Raw genomic sequence first — 16,754 nt, forward strand, 5'->3', positions numbered from 1 at the left:
ATAGTGAGTTTTATAGACTACACACCATACAAAGTTACTTTAAAATATTGGCTTGTAGTCCCTGTACTGTACATTACATCCTTATGAATTATTTATTTTATAACTGGTAGTTTGTACCTGTTAATTGCTATCACCTATTTTGCCTCTCCACTTCTCCCCAAGTTTGTTCTCTGTTTTCCATAGTGACTGCACCAATATACATACCCACCAACCATGTACTAAGGTTTCCTTTTCTCCAAATTCTTCTCAGCACTTGTTATTTCTTGTGTTTTTGGTAACAACCATTATGACAGGTGTGAGGTAATATCTCATTGTGGTTTTGATTTGCATTTTTCTGATGATTAGTCATGTTGAGCATATTTTCACGTACTTATTAGCCATCTGTATGTCTTCTTTGGAAAAATACCTATTCAGGTCCTTTGCCCATTTTTAAATTGGATTGTTTTGGTGTTTTTGATATTGAATTGTTTGAATTCTTTATATGTTTTGTATATTAACCTCTTATGTCCGCATATTGTTTGCAAATATCTTCTCCCATTGAATAGGTTGGCTTTTGTGTTGTTCATCATTTCCTTTGATGTACAAAAGCTTTCTAGTTTGATGTAGCCCCATTTGTTATTCTTTTTTGCTTTTGTTTCCCTTTCCTGAGGAGACAGATTCAAAAAAATACTCTTATGATTGTTTGTATTTCTCTGATATCAGCTGTAACTTCTATTTCTAATTCTATTTATTTGGACCCTCTAGTGTATTTTTCATGAGGCTAGCTAAAGATTTATCAGTTTTCTTTAACATTTCAGAAAAATCCCAGCTTTTAGTTTCATTGATTTTTTTTCTATTATTTTTTAATCTCTATTTCATTTATTTCTGCTCTGACCCTTATTTTTTCTTCCTTCTGCTAACTTTGGGCTTTGTTAGTTCTTCTTTTTCTAATTACTTTGGGTGGAAATTTAGATTGTTTATTTTAGTTTTTTCTTGCTTCTGGAGATAGGCCTGTAATATTATAAACTTCCCACTTAGAACTGCTTTTGCTGTGTCCTGTAGGTTTTGGAAAGTTGTATTTCTATTCATTCATTTCAAGGTTTTTTTTTATTTCCTCATTGGCCTATTGGTTTTTTAATAGCATGTTGTTTAGTTTCCCTGTTTGTGGGTTTTTTCCAGTTTCTTCCTGTAATTGATTTTTAATTTCATAATGATGTGATAGGAAAATATAATTAATATGATTTGAATCTTCTTAAATTTATTGATACTTGTTTTATGGCCTAGCATGTGATCTACCCTGGAGAATGTTTCATGTGCACTTGAAAAGAATACTTATTCTGCTCTTTTTGAATGGAATGTTCTATAGATAGTATTTAGTTCATCTGGTCTAATGTGTCATTTAAGGCCAGTATTTCCTCATTGATTTTCTTTCTCGATAATCTATCCATTGACGTAAATGATCTATCCAGTGTTGTAAAGTTTCCTACTATTATTATATTACTATCAATTTCTCCCTTTATGTCTGTTAATACTTTATAGATTTAGGTGCTCCTATGTTAGGTGTATATATGTCTATAAATGTTATATACTCTTCCTATTTATTGTGATATAATGCCCTTCTTTGTCTTTTATTAAATACTTTAAGTCTATTTTGTCTAATGTGAGTATTGCTATTTCAGCTTTCTTTTTGTTTCCTTTTGCATGGAATATCTTTTTTCATCCCTCATCTTTTAGTCTGTGTGTGTCTTTAGCTCTGAAGTAGTCTCTTGTAGGCAGCATATAGATGGGTCTTGTTTTCTTTTTTTAAAAAAAATTATTTATTTATTTATTTATGGCTGTGTCGGGTCTTCGTTTCTGTGTGAGGGCTTTCTCTAGTTGTGGCAAGCAGGGGCCACTCTTCATCATGGTGCACAGGCCTCTCACTATCGTGGCCTCTCTTGTGGAGCACAGGCTCCAGATCTGCAGGCTTAGTAATTGTGGCTCATGGTCCCAGTTGCTCTGTGGCATGTGGGATCTTCCCAGACCAGGGCTCGAACCTGTGTCGCCTGCATTGGCAGGCAGATTCTCAACCACTGCGCCACCAGGGAAGCCCTGGTCTTGTTTTCTTATCCATTCAGCCACCCTTTGTCTTTTGATTAAAGCATTTAGTTCATTTACATTTGATATGTATGTACTTGCTGCCATTTTGTTTCCTGTTTTCTGGTTGTTCATGTAGATTTTCTCTGTTAGTCTATTCCCATGTGGTTTGATGATTTTCTTTAGCATTATGTTTAGATTCCTTTCTCTTTGTTTCTTTTTGTGTGTGTGAATGTGTTGCTGGTTTTTGGTTACCATGAGGTTTCACTATACATATGTACATATACATACACATACACATATGTACTTGTTTTAAACTGAATAGTTGGTTTTACAACTTTTGTCTTTTAACCTTCATACTAGCTTTTTAAAATAATTGATTCACTGCTTTTACTCTATATTTGCTGTTACCAGTCAGATTTTTTTTCCTTCATATATTTTGTTTATTATTATGGCCTTTTAAAAAACATTTCTTGTAAAACAGTTTAGCATTTCTTGTTAGGCTAGTTTAGTGGTGATGAACTCTTTTAGTTTCTGCTTGTATGGAAAATTATCTCTCCTTCAATTCTGAATTAAAACCTTGTTGGGTAGCATATCCTTGGTAGTAAGATTGTTCCTTTCAACGCTTAAATATATCATGCCACTTCTTCCCGGCCTGCAAAGTTTCTGTGAAAAATTAGCTGAAATGTTTTTGGGGTTCCCTGTGTTTGACTCTTTCAGTTCTGCTGGTTTAATGGATATGTCTCAGTGTGGATCTCTTTGAGTTCATATTGTTTGGGACTCTGTGTGCTTCCTGGACCTGGATATCTGTTTCCTTTTTGATGTTAGGAAAGTTTTCAGCCATTATTTCATCAAATATGTTTTCTGTCCCTTTCTCTCTCTCCTCGTTTTGAGATCCTTAGAGTATGAATGTTAGTACATTTGATGTTGTCACACAGGTCCCTTAAGCTATCCTCAATATTTTTTTTTTTCTTTTTGCTGTTTTGATAGGATGATTTTTGCTATTCTGTCTTCTAGGTTGCTTAAATGTTCTTCTCTATCACCTAATCTGCTGTTGATTCCTTTTAGTGTATTTTCTATTTCAGTTATTGTATTCTTCAGCTCTGATTGTTTTCATATATCTTTTATTTTCTAATTCTTTTTTGAATTTCTCACTGTGTTCTTCTTTTCCCAAGTTCAGTGAGTATTTTTATGACCATTGTTTCAAGTTCTTTATCAGGTAGATTGCTTATCTGTGTTTTATTAGTTTTTCTTTTTTCCTGGGGTTTTATCTTGTTCTTTCATTTGAAACATATTCATCTGTCTTTTCATTTTGTTTGACTTTCTCTGTTTACCTCTGTGAAATTAGGAGAAACCATTATGTATTCCAGCCTTGAAGGCATGGCCTTGTGTGTGATTGTTCCTATGCAGTTTGTGGTGTCAGCTGGCATTGGTGGGAGAGCTGTATCTGAAGTGAGTGCAGGCCGGGACTTTTTCTGGGTTGTGTTGAGGCCATTGCCTTGGCAGAGGTGGGTTTAAGCTGTGTGGGCACTATAGCCAGAGCCCAGCACAGCAGCACAGGCTGGGGCTACTTCTGGGGTGCACTAGTGGCCAACTGCCTTGACGGGGGCAGGCTGGAGTCAGGGGTGGCTAGACCTGGAGCTCAGTGTGAGCCACAGCTTCTCCTAGTGACACTGGCATCCAGAGCCTTGACAGGGGCTAGGGCTGGAGGGGCTGGAGCCAGACCCTGGTGTGAGCTGTGGCTTCTCCTGGGGTGTGCTGGTGACTGCCATCTTGGTGGGGGGAGGTGCAGGGCTGGAGCTGGAGTTGGTGCAGGCTTGGGGGCACACTGGAGAAGTCTTGGCAGGCTGGCTGCAGCACCAGGCACTTTTAAACCTGCTGCCTGTATGCTGGGGCTGGGAACAAGCAAGTCTGTGCATTCCCTTTAAGAGCAGAGTCTCTAATTCCCACAGCTCTCTGGCTCTCCTGGTCGTAAGCCTCACTGTTTTTCAGAAACAGCAAGGGGAGCTCATCTTCCCAGTGCCAGACCTTAGGACTGGGGTGCCCAATGTGGGGCTTGAACTCCTTGCTCCTTAGAGACAATCCCTGAGCTTGTGATATTGCCCTCCTCTTCTGGGTCATCCACTGGCAATGTGGGTCCTAACTGGATTGCTTCTCTTCCTTTCCTGTCCATATCAGTGTTTTTGTTTGTTTGTTTTGTTTTTATATCCTTGGTTATAGAAGAACTGTTCTGCTAGTCATCAGGTTGTTCTCAGAGAAAGTTGTTTACATGTAGTTGTTGTATTGGTGTATTTTTTTTGGAGGAGATGAGGTCAGGATCTTCCTACTGCACCATCTTTATCCTGCCTCTGAGCTGCCTTTTCACCTTCAAAATTAAATTGTTGTATTTATTTCAGCAGCAAACATTTGCCACCTCAGTTGAAACTGCTTTAGCTTATTTCACTGTGATAAATACTTGAAAAGTTATGGCCATGCTTTATCCCTGCCTCTTGGCCAAGCACAGTTTGCAGTCTCGGTATTTAAATGTGTGCTTGGGATCCACTTGTGGCTCAGTGTGTTGGTATGAAAAGACTTGGAGGTGAAAGCCAGGGCACTGGCTTTTGTGTCCAACTTTGCCACTAACTAGCTTGAGACCTGGCACAAGTCATTTAATCTGTCTGGATCTCAGTCTTTTCCTCTATGGAAAGAGGAATTGGATTAGGTAATATTAAGAGTTGCCTTCTTGACGTACAGTTTTGTGATTTATATATACTTGAGGTAAGTGAAGGGAATTTTACATGAAACTGGAAAACTCATTATTATGTATTTTAGAAAAACATGGCATGAAGTAAACAGAGTGATATTTGAGTTAACAGGAAGCTTACCTTTGTTTTCCAAAAGATTAATTATGGCAAGGAGAACTAACTTAGGGGAATTCGTGTATTATATTGATTTTCTTCTGGTATGTCATATATGGCCAGTGGATCACATAGGAATGTATATAGTGGAATTAGGTGACCAGGAAGTACCAATATTTTTATCTGCATTCAGAAAACAGTTTTTTTGTTGTGTTCTCTTGTAAAGTTAAATTAGGGCACCTAAATACCTCTAAAGTTAAAACTTCAGGTAATTAGTACATATACAGTATTATGTTGTCTATGCTGTTATTTTAAAGTAAATTGTAGAAATTGTTAAACCAACTTAGTAAGGTATTGTACAGTTGGATTATATTAGAAAATCCTTTCAAAAGCTAATCTTGGCTCCATACAGGTTTATTCTTTTGAAATGGGGTGGGCATCTATTAAGATTAATGATTCATTAGGCTCCTTAGCTATTCCAAGAGGATGCCAGCCATACTTCAGCTGGTATGCATTTTGAAGACTTTGGACTTATAGACAATTGGAGGTTTTTAATAATTTTTCAAGGGAGCACGATACGAATCTTATCATCATTGTACGAAATAAATTATAGTATAGAAGTTAGTAGCACCAACCCTGGAGTTAGATTCCCTGAATCTAATTCTGGTGCCACCCCTTACTGAGGGACCTTGGACAAGTCACTTTTTTTCCACAGTTTCCTCGTCTGAAAATTACAGTTAATGGTAAGGATTAAATGAATGAATATATTGTAAGAAATAAATGTGTTAATATATAGAAAGCATTTAGAATAAATCATTCCTGGTACATAGCATGTGATATCTAAGTGTTCGCTACTATTATTATAATTTCATCATCATCATCTCCAGGATTTTTTAACACCCAGTTGAATAAAACAATATTGAGGGAGGACTGTGAAAGATTTAGAATCTATTCTTCTAGATATTCTAAACTCTGCCCAGTTAATCAAATAAGGTCTACAGAGAGCTGGAATTTTGAATCCTGTATTGTTAATGCTTGTTGTTTTAGTCAGGGAAATGAACACACTGAAGTTTTGTTCCTTGCTTATGTCATGGTCTAATTCAGGTTGAATGGCTCTCCTTGTGAGAGCCTCTGAGCTCCTCTGAGCTAAGGATATAAGCTCCTTCCATTGTGTGGCACTGCTGTCTTAAATATGGTCCTTCAAGGTCATGGTGGAAGAAGAAAGCAAAGAGCTGTCATGCCCAGGCCTCCAAAGAGGACACATCACTGTTCACTGGCCAGAATCCAGTCATATGGCCCCAATCTGATCTCAATAGCTGGGAAATGTAGAGTTTCTGCATGTGTAGGAAGAAACAAAAGACGTTCAGGTGGCCTCTGTTACATACGGTCCTGCAGACTCATTTTTTTTTTAAACATCTTTATTAGAGTATAATTGCTTTACAGTGGTGTGTTAGTTTCTGCTTTATAACAAAGTGAATCAGTTATACGTATACATATGTTCCCATATCTCTTCCTTCTTGCGTCTCCCTCCCTCCCACCCTCCCTATCCCACCCCTCTAGGTGGTCACAAACCACCGAGGTGATCTCCCTGTGCTATGTAGCTTCTTCCCACTAGCTATCTATTTTACATTTGGTAGTGTATATATGTCCATGCCACTCTCTCACTTTGTCATAGCTTACCCTTCCCCTCTCCCCATATCCTCAAGTCTATTCTCTAGTAGGTCTGTGTCTTTATTCCCGTCTTACCCCTAGGTTCTTCATTACCTTTTTTTTCCCCTTAGATTCCATATATATGTGTTAGCATACGGTATTTGTTTTTCTCTTTCTGACTTACTTCACTCTGTATGACAGACTATAGGTCCATGCACCTCACTACAAATATCTCAATTTCGTTTCTTTTTGTGGCTGAGTAATATTCCATTGTATGTATGTGCCACATCTTCTTTATCCATTCATCCAATGATGGACACTTAGTTTGCTTCCATGTCCTGGCTATTGTAAATAGAGCTGCAATGAACATTTTGGTACATGACTCTTTTTGAATTATGGTTTTCTCAGGGTATATGCCCAGTAGTGGGATTGCTGGGTCGTATGGTAGTTCTATTTTTAGTTTTTTAAGGAACCTCCGTACTGTTATCCATAGTGGCTGTATCAATTTACATTCCCATGTAAAGTGCAAGAGTGTTCCCTTTTCTCCACACCCTCTCCAATATTTATTGTTTCTAGATTTTTTGATGATGGCCATTCTGACTGGTGCAGACTCACTTTTTATAAGGCTCTGATCAAGTCAGTATAAAAAATGGTTCAAGGCCACATTATCTTATTTTTATTGTATAAATGCTGTTGAGTAGTGTCCCCAGTGGAGTACTGGGCCTGATCTTAGTTTAAGAATAATTATACCCCTTTTAGGAAAATTGTTAATATTTTTCTTATGTAAACTGAACTGAGACCAGATTTCTCTTTTCTAGTTGGCAGACTGCTCACAACTTTACAGCCAAATTTGTTGCCCATCTGGAGCAAATACATTCCTTGCTCAGTTTTATGCCCCATAGACTTGGTTCTTTTATATTGATTCTTTCATAAATAGTTCATGTTATTTTTTTGTTGTATTTTATAAATCGTTATAAATCACAATAAATATTTTTTTAGAGGGAACAAGGTGGTACATAAGTAAATAGGTAAATAAACTCCTTTATGTAGAGGTATATATCATGGGAATAGTTATCACTGAGTCAGTTAGTTGACAAAGATTCTCTTTCTTAAACTCCTTGAGAAATAAGACACTCCCATCAGTAACCGTGGGTCAATTTGGTAGTGATTCTCAACTCAGGAGCTAGGGATAGACCCTGTAGGAAGGTTTACCAGAATGTTTGGCAGGGGGGAGGGAGGAAGGTGGGATTTATTCCCCTATACACACACCTCAGTACCACTGGTACAGACAGACATTTAAATAGTAATGCTCTCCTTCACTGCAATAATATAGCTCTATCCTTCCTTTGTAGTCTTATAAAATGTTTTATGTTTATGTTGTATGTAAATCTTTATCTAAGAAAAGGAGAAGTCCCTTCTCAGAGTATCGGGTGACCTTACTGCAGTTCAAGTTCCAAATGTTCAACTCAGGAGTTGCTCTTCGGCTAAAGTAGGTACCTTCCTGGCCAGAGGGAAGCCAGGTGCAAAGCTGCTATGGAAGTATCTCTTTTTTGCTGAGAACAACATGGTTTGTTTGAATTATCCTTTCCTTAACATCACTTCTAATTATCCTAAGGAGGTTTTATTTCCTTCTCTGTGCCCGTTTCTCCCCCCAGGAAAATAGCTTCATACTGTCCAAGGAAGGGCAGAGTGCCAGAGAAGGAATTTACACTGAAAGACAAGCACTTTGAAAGAAACTGTGTCTTGTCTTTCCTACCACACTATGTTTGGTGAATTTGAATTAGAAATTGGAGAAGACTAACTGGCTTAGCTAATGCAGTTATGCAGACTTCACAAGTAGAGAAAGGGCACGGATTTACCTTAAAGGTAAAACAGACAAACCTGGGTGAAAGATGGTATATTTATGATTAGTTTACTTTGTGCCTGGATCCCACCAGCTGAGCCTCTAGCCATTTTTGTGGTTGGCCAGTACTGCTTTCTTGTAGGCCTCTTGTAAGTTAGGTGATGTGGTGGCATACCTCCTAGATGACCCCTGATGTTGCCTACCTCCTGGTAGCCATACTCTTGTGTAGTCCCCTCCCACATTATACCAGGATTGGCCTATATGAACAATAGCATAAAGCAGAAATGATGGTAATTCACTTCTGAGATGAACGTATACAAGATTGCAATTTGGGTGCTGACTCTCTCTTTTGGCTATCTTGCTCTGAATGAGGTAGGCTGCCATGTTGTGAGAAGCCCTATCCAGAGGCCCATAGAGTAAGGAACTGAAGTCTCTGACCAACAATCAGTGAAAAAGAAAGGCCTGCTAACACCACATGGATGAGGTTGGGAGCAGATTCTCTTGACTCAGTCAAGTCTTGAGATGACTATAATTCTAGCTGACAGCTTCACTGCAACTTACTGAGAAAACCAGAACCAAACCACCCAGCTAAGCGCCTCCCAGATTCTTGATGATAAGAAACTATTGGATATAAAAAATGCTTGTTGTTTTAATCTGCTGAATTTGGGGTAATTTGTTACAAGGCAATAGATAACTAATACAGATAAGATAGAATGAACATAAATCTTTTCTCCCAAATACCAGAAAATAAATCATTGGGTTTTCTTGAACATTGAAAGATACCTGACTTTTATTTCTACTTCAAGTTCTTTTCTCTTTTCCACCTTAATAAATATACTTATCACTTGGCACTGCAAAGGAAATTAGATTCTCTCCTAATGTTGAAACCCATTTGACAGTATCTTGGAGCAGTGATTGAAGAGATGAGACTGTTCTCAATGCTTAGTGTGAAGAGAATTCCCTCCAACAAATCTTGTAGTAATGGTCATTATTAATTATCATCTAGGCAGCCTCCTCTCTTTTCCCCCTTCTTTTGGAGGTTCAGAGAAGCAGCTCTTCTGTTGGGAAGTAAAGTATAGATTAAGACAGAATCAGCTTCTGGCCAGAGGTTAGCTTTTTCTCTCTACATGTTCTATTTTTCTCCTTTAGTTTTTAGAATAACGGACAGAGAACACATTTCAGGAGCCAGATATTATGCCTTAAATTTTTCCATGAGGTGCTTCAAAAGATCATGGAACAGATCCTTCTTTGACATACAAGAACTGAGTGGGCAAACTCTCTTGAGACAACTGGAGCCTAGTGTCTATTTTAATGCTTTATTTAAATAAAAGGTCTTAATATTTGGAAAACTTCACTAAATGTTGTAATATGTAGTACAACTGCCTTTGTACAGCATGGTGACCATAGTTTTTCTACCATTATCTCAGAGATTCAGATGATATTTACTATAATTTAATAAAGTGAAAAAGTACTATAAAAGGTTCTGTGATTTGTCTGAAGCCCACCAGATATTTAGAAGCATTCATGACTATAATGTCCATTTCCTACCTTCATTCCAGGCCTTTTTTTTTTTTAAACACAAAAATAAGCAGTTAGTTGAATTCAAATTAATTTCTTATGTATTCAAAGAATGGCTTTCGTACAGTAAGGATAGCCCAAGATAGAGAGGTCCTGTGAAATTTCTTAAATGGGACTCATTAATCCTCTGAAATAGTGGGTATAGGTTTTAAACAGCATGAAACAGTTTGGACAAGTGCATACAATTTTATTACAAATTAATAAAATTCATTTTGATTAAAATAATACTTCTGCTAAAATTGAATGGTACCTCTTTTTCTTGGATAACACAGTATTATCATATAATATGGCAAAAATATTCAGAATATGTTTGAGATTCAGCCATGCTGTATAAACAAAACATACCTAGAAGAATCACTTTTATTTGAATCTGCCTGAATTTGCTCATTTATCTTTGCTGTACCTTGGCTGAAGTGTTTCTTAAAGGGAACGCACTTATTCATAGGGTTGCAGTGTATAAGCAGGGGCTACCTCCCATCCAAAGCATAGTTAAAAGTAGAGTTAGGGCTTCCCTGATGGGGCAGCGGTTGAGAGTCCGCCTGCTGATGCAGGGGACACGGGTTCGTGCCCCAGTCCGGGAGGATCCCACATGCCGAGGAGCGGCTAGGCCCGTGAGCCATGACCGCTGAGCCTGTGCGTCCAGAGCCTGTGCTCCGCAATGGGAGAGGCCACAACAGTGAGAGGCCTGCGTACAGAAAAAAAAAAAAAAAAAAAATGTGGAGTTAATCTTCATCTGGATTGTGCCTTATTTTTGTTCTATTTGTCCTTGGAGGACATTAATCAGTGCTTCCTTGGAAACAGTGTTCTGGCATATGAGTTAAAATTGTAATGAATCCAAAGAGAGGCAAATTAATAGATCTAAAAATAGATTCCTATTCAGCACAATTCATACCCCTCCCCCTTAGACACAGTTCTCCTGGTTGACTATCTATAGCAGTTAAGGGTACGGAGCTTTGCAAGGGCGTTGTCCCTTGCCTTCCTGCACATGTGGACACACCCAAGGCCCAGGACCATTAGTCTCTTGTGCAAAGCAATTAAACTGCTGGATTCCAGCTGTGCAGCACCTTATGGGTTTTCCTAACATTAATTTCTACAGGAGCCAAGGCAAATGAGCAACTGGGAAACCTGATTAGTCTTCCCAAGGCTTCCTCTGGGGACTATCTCATTTCTCCCCAATGAGAGGAGTGTTTTACAGTTCTGCTGTGTGCATACTAAACATTCATTTATTATCTTAAAGAAGGAAGTACTCATAAATAATATACACGTAATTCCCAATTAGATAATTTCAATTTTAATCATTATGCAAATCTAATGAGCCACCTTTGATTTTTCTTTCTCCCTAAGTTAGATATCTTTCAAAAATCTTTAAAGACATATCATTGTTCTAAAGTACCCACAAAAGTATAGAATAGATTTCTTCATGAATGCTGACCAGATAGGTATTAAATAACTTAGGGATTCCATCATTTATGAATAAACACAATTTGGAACTGTGTGTAATGTTTGAATTGAAAATTTGCCAAGGTCATTACTGTCATCGATTTGGTCAGTGTATGTTCTGGCAGAGGGACTTTGATGTCTGCTGTTCTAAATTCATTGGAATTTATTCACTGTGACTACTTAGGTACATGAACCCTCTACTGCTGGTAAGGATGTGGGCTTTCTGGTTGCTCATCCTGGCGAGATGCCCAGGATTGTGATAGTCCCGAGAACCCTTTCCTCCAGATGCAGTCAGGCCCTAGCAGTCTACTCCACTCCTTATGCGTAGGTTCTCCCTGGACTCTTGAAGGGCATCAGGAGGTAGGGGCTCAGAGTGGGAACTCAGTCAATGTTTGTTAAATGAAGGACTGAATTTTGCAGAAAAATTTGAGTGAAGTGAACATTTTCCCAAATCTAATTTGAATAAGTGCTTTCTGCTTTCTCGTGAAAGTTCTACCACTTAGTGACATGGCTTCTTTTGTGTCTTCCTGAGCCCTCCATTGTGTCCTTGTCTTCCAGAGTGGTTCCTCCATAGAAAAGACCTGGGGAGAGACAAAGTCTTGAGTTCTTCTCAGAGCCTGGGTATTTAAAGGGACTGGGGGGAACTATGAAACAGGTGGAGCCTGTGAGTAGACTTTGGGGCATTTGTGACTCCCCTGAGATGCCAAGCAAATTTTAAGTATTTATCCTTATTTGTATATGTGGTGTTTTTTTGTTTGTTTGTTTGTTTTAGGAAGAGAATCCATAGCTTTTATCAGATGCTCAATAGGGTTTGGGCTCAACCACCAAGAATCACTGCCATTGAGGTTATCAGCAGTAATTACAGACAGACTTTGTAACTTAACTACTAATGCTACCAGTTCTGAAAGTGATTCATTAGAAATAGTTTGCTGCGAGACACACAAAATGCTATTTGAGTAAAAAGTCGTGTTGTCCAAATAATCAAGACTCTGTGGAATGCTTCATGGTTCAAACTTTTACTTAAACTCAGAGCTGACTGATTTTTTGCGATATGCAAGTTCTTTCCTTGTTCTGCTCTCTTGGACTCTGGAACAGAAAAGTTCAGTGATAATGGAGCATTTGCAAATTATGTCTTTCAGTACAACGGAAATGGAAGCTTCATTTTTCATTCTTTTCAGTCTAGTAGAGCTCTGATCTCTCATGCCTGACATATATTTTCTTTTGGAATCTATCTTTTCCACTGGCTAAGTACTCTTGATAAAAAAGTACTTCTAGAAGGCAGAATAAGTTGAGCACATTGTGTTTTATCTTTATGATGAAATGCCGACTTCCCATTAAAAGGCAAATACTTCTTTTGAAAAAGTTGAATAGAAAGGTGCTTAAAAAAGAGACTTATAGATGAAATTTGGAGGACTAAGAAAAACTGATAAAATTTATTTGATCTTGGGTACATTTCCATTTATTTTTAATTAGTTCTGATACATACACATATATGTATATATATGTATGTACACACACACAATACAGTGAAAAGAACAGAATGCCAGGCAACCTAGTGTTTGCATAGAACTTAACAAGCATTGTCTTGTTTTACCCAAGAAAATTTTACTCAGTAAGTAGCAAACTTTCAGTCATTTGTTTATTCATTCATTTATTCAGCAGACATTTGAGGTCTACAAGGTCCTAGGGCCTTTGTTATATTCTGATGTGAAAATATGAACAAGAAGTGCTCTCTCCTCAAAAGCCTGCCTTTCAGCCCAGACAGACTAAACAAAACCCATTATGCTCAGGGTCAGTATTGTCAGTGGAAGCTACATCATAGGGAGGTATCTAATATGAGATCTCCTGGGTGTAAACTTGGTACTATTGCATGTTAGCCTTGTGACCATGGTCAGTCAGTGCACCACAGAAGGCCTCAGACTCTTTATTTTTAAATTAAGTAGCACCACCTCACTGGGTTGCCATGAGTATATAAAGGCCTACATAGAATGACAATAAATCCTACATAAATATTAATTGTTATGATTAACTTTTAAAAACACAGTGTGAACCAAGTACTTGGGAACACAGAGGTGGGAACTATGGAAAACGACTAGAAAGGTTCTGGAAAGATAATACAGAAAATGTACTCTCTGTGCTGAGTGGGTTTGGGGTGAGAAGAATCTTCAAAGGAACATAGATGGCATGTAAATACATAGGTGCTTAGGGGAGGATGGTTAAAGCTATGGAGGAAGGGGCTTTCTAGAATGCTTATATTGTTTTCCTTCATGTGTTCAACTTTTTTTTAATTGAAGTATAGTTGATTTACAATATAGTGTTAGTTTCAGATGTACTGCTTAGTGATTTATTATTTTTTTTCTGATTATATTCCATTATAGATTATTACAACATGTTGAACATAATTTCCGGTTCTATATAGTAAATTCTTATTGCTTATCTATTTTATATATAGTAGTTTGTATCTGTTAATCCCACACTCCTAACTTGTCCCTCCCCACCTCACTCTCCCCTTTGGTAACCATAAGTTTGTTTTCTATGTCTGTGAGTCTGTTTCTGTTTTATATGTAGATTCATTTGTATTGTTTTTTAGATTCCACATACAAAGGATATCATGTTGTATTAGTCTTTCTCTGTCTGACTTACCTCACTAAGTATAATATTCTCTAGGTCCATCCATGTTGCTGCAAATGACAATATTTCATTCTTTTTTATGGCTGAGTAATATTTCAGCTTAGTTTTTTACCTCTCTTATAAAACTATAACTTGCCTTTTAAAGACTTTCTCTTCTTGATATCAAAAAGTAATTTAGGTCTAATGAGAAATTGTCACTTTTGGGCCTTTTTCTTCCCAGGTAGCTAGGCTCCCAATGTAGATTTAGTAACTCCATAATTTAACTAATAAATATAGATTTTCAAATAGAAATATATCCTAATTTACTCTTACGTTTAAGGCTAAGGCTTTAAGTTTTTCATCTTGCTTTATTTCATAGTAAGCATTTCTAAAATATTCCTATTCTCTGTTAACCACCTTTTATTGAGAATTCTTTGTTTTATACACTGTGTTGTTTCATTCATAATTTGGTACTAAATTCGAGTTTTTATTTGCTGTTTTGATTGAATAGTGCATATCTCAGTCTGTCACGCCACCCTAAAGCAACGAGCTTGTGGAATTTATATATGAGTGTGTGTGCACATGTGTACGTATATGTATCTTAACCAATTTGCAAATGTGAGACAGTTTGAAGTAAAAAACATTTTCCTAACTCCCTGAATATTTTGTGAGATATTGAGAAAAGCAGAGTACATAAATAGCAATATGGCAGAGACTGACTGGCAAGATGATTCATAAGAAAAAAATGCTCTATTTCTCCAGTTCACAAAAATGCACTCATTTTTATTTAAGTATATTTGCCTGTGATCATCTTTCCTTTAAATTTAGTCTAAACTCCTCAAGGTCTTGAACCTATGATACTTGACGTTTGAATCGATACAGGTCATGTATCCAATGTGGAAAATAACAGTTTCCTTGTTACTTTGAGGGGCACATACATTTTGAATAGACATAGAATTTAAAATAAAATCCTTATCAGTTAATGTTTTCAAAATCAATTCATCTTGTCAGTGCACGCAAATGCTTTAAGAGAATATAGTACCTTCTCTGCACACAAGGGTACTCAGTAAGTGCTAGCCTTAATTTTCAGATATATTAGAAGTGAGTGTACTTGAAATACTATTTTAGCAATACCTATTCTCATTTTTAATAAAATTCTTATCTATGAAAATGTCTGCAAAGAATTCAATGCTATTAATCTAATTGAAACTATTTGATTACACGGAGATGAACGTTAAAATGACTAATATTTTTTGGAGACAAATTTAATTTGCTTTTAAGTACTATAGCAAATGACATTCTTCTAGATCTGTGAATGGTATTGATGTTTGTGTGTTCAGGTGTTGCACAAATTAAGGAACTAAATCACTTTTATCGGTAGGAGTTAAATGTGGTAGAGAAGCCATTAAAGTAATTTACAGCAGATGATATGTCAAAGCGGTTTCCTATGAAACCCTACAGAGATGGGAGGGAGTATGAATCACTGAGGATTTTTCATCTCTAATTACTTTAGCTCTCTTAGGAACAACACATAAATTTTTAATGGAAAAAATAAAGACAACAAACACCAGAGAGGGAATGTTGTACTTAATGCTGGCTCACTCACTTTTTGTTTTTCAAGAGCAGAATTCTGAGATCAAGCTGAATCTGTATATTTGATTTTTAATGGCTTCTCTCTTCATCTTCTCTAAAACAACATCAGCAACAAATTGTTTATAAGGCCTGTGAGATTTCATTTATTTGTCCTATTGTTTGACTAACATGAGTGGAGAATGCTTAGAAAGCTTACTGTCAGTATATGTTTTTCTTTTATCTTTAATATAGGTTAAATAAACCCTTAGACTAAAAAATGATTTCAGGTACTCCTAAATTTGTATATGAAACCCAAGTACATTAATTGCCATTATTATTTAATTTAATTAAAGTTTGCAGTAGGCATCTATTGCTTGGGTCGTGTAGCACCTACTCACTGTTTTCTGGATAAATCACCCCATTTTTCTTATGGGTAATCTTCATCTATTCTTCATGCAGGGGAGGGGCACAGAGCTGGGCAAGCTGTAGCCATGTGCCTGCCTTGAACTCAGCATTGGGCCAGCCTGGCTAGAGAAGATGCTCAAATTTGTGGTGACATGGAGGTCTGCATGCAAACCTTGGCCTGGATAACCTCAGGTAAGGAGGCAGCTGGCTGACCTGGCCTCATAGAATCAGCTTTCTGGAGATTTTTGCAGGAATACCCATTGACCACCTTACTTAGCCTGCTTAGCCTGCTTAGTCCCTCTATAGGCTATGTCTTGTTTGATTTGTGCTTTTAAATGTTTGCTATATTTTTCCTATCATTTGTTTGTTGTTTTGGTAAGATCAAGGTGTCTATTAGCTCAGTCTCCCATGTTGATGCAACCTGAAGTCTGCAATACGGTTTTAAGAACTAAATTCCCCTACTGGTTGTCATTGTACTGGGGTCATTATAGGATTGTCAGATGATTGTCAGACTGTGTGTGAAATGATTAGCTCAGAGCCTGGCCCAGAGAAAGGGCTATGTGCATGTTGGTTAGGGGACTAGAGGAGATGGTTGTGTGTGCAGCCTAGCATGTGTCAGCTGGCCAAAAGTAAGAAAGTGTTCTGGAAAGAAAAGGGCTGAGAACCTCAAAAATCTTCTCTACTTCTTATTTGGAGGCAGCTCTGGTAGCCTCTGTCCCTTGGTCCCATCAGGTCCTCATCACTGGGAAACACTCTCAGAAAAC

At 37.4% G+C, this 16,754-nt stretch overlaps 1 long non-coding RNA gene across 1 annotated transcript in view; it reads left to right on the forward strand.

Annotated features, from left to right (window-relative positions):
- The window catches only part of LOC141276338 (uncharacterized), a 546,316-nt gene that overhangs the window by 170,100 nt on the left and 359,462 nt on the right, over positions 1–16,754 (forward strand). The window contains exon 2 of the long non-coding RNA XR_012325701.1: positions 16,045–16,182. This is a non-coding gene — a long non-coding RNA (uncharacterized lncRNA). The remainder of the gene's footprint in view (positions 1–16,044; positions 16,183–16,754) is intronic.

The sequence above is a fragment of the Tursiops truncatus genome, chromosome 14 (assembly GCF_011762595.2).
Source record: "Tursiops truncatus isolate mTurTru1 chromosome 14, mTurTru1.mat.Y, whole genome shotgun sequence".
NCBI classification, from domain to species: domain Eukaryota; kingdom Metazoa; phylum Chordata; class Mammalia; order Artiodactyla; family Delphinidae; genus Tursiops; species Tursiops truncatus.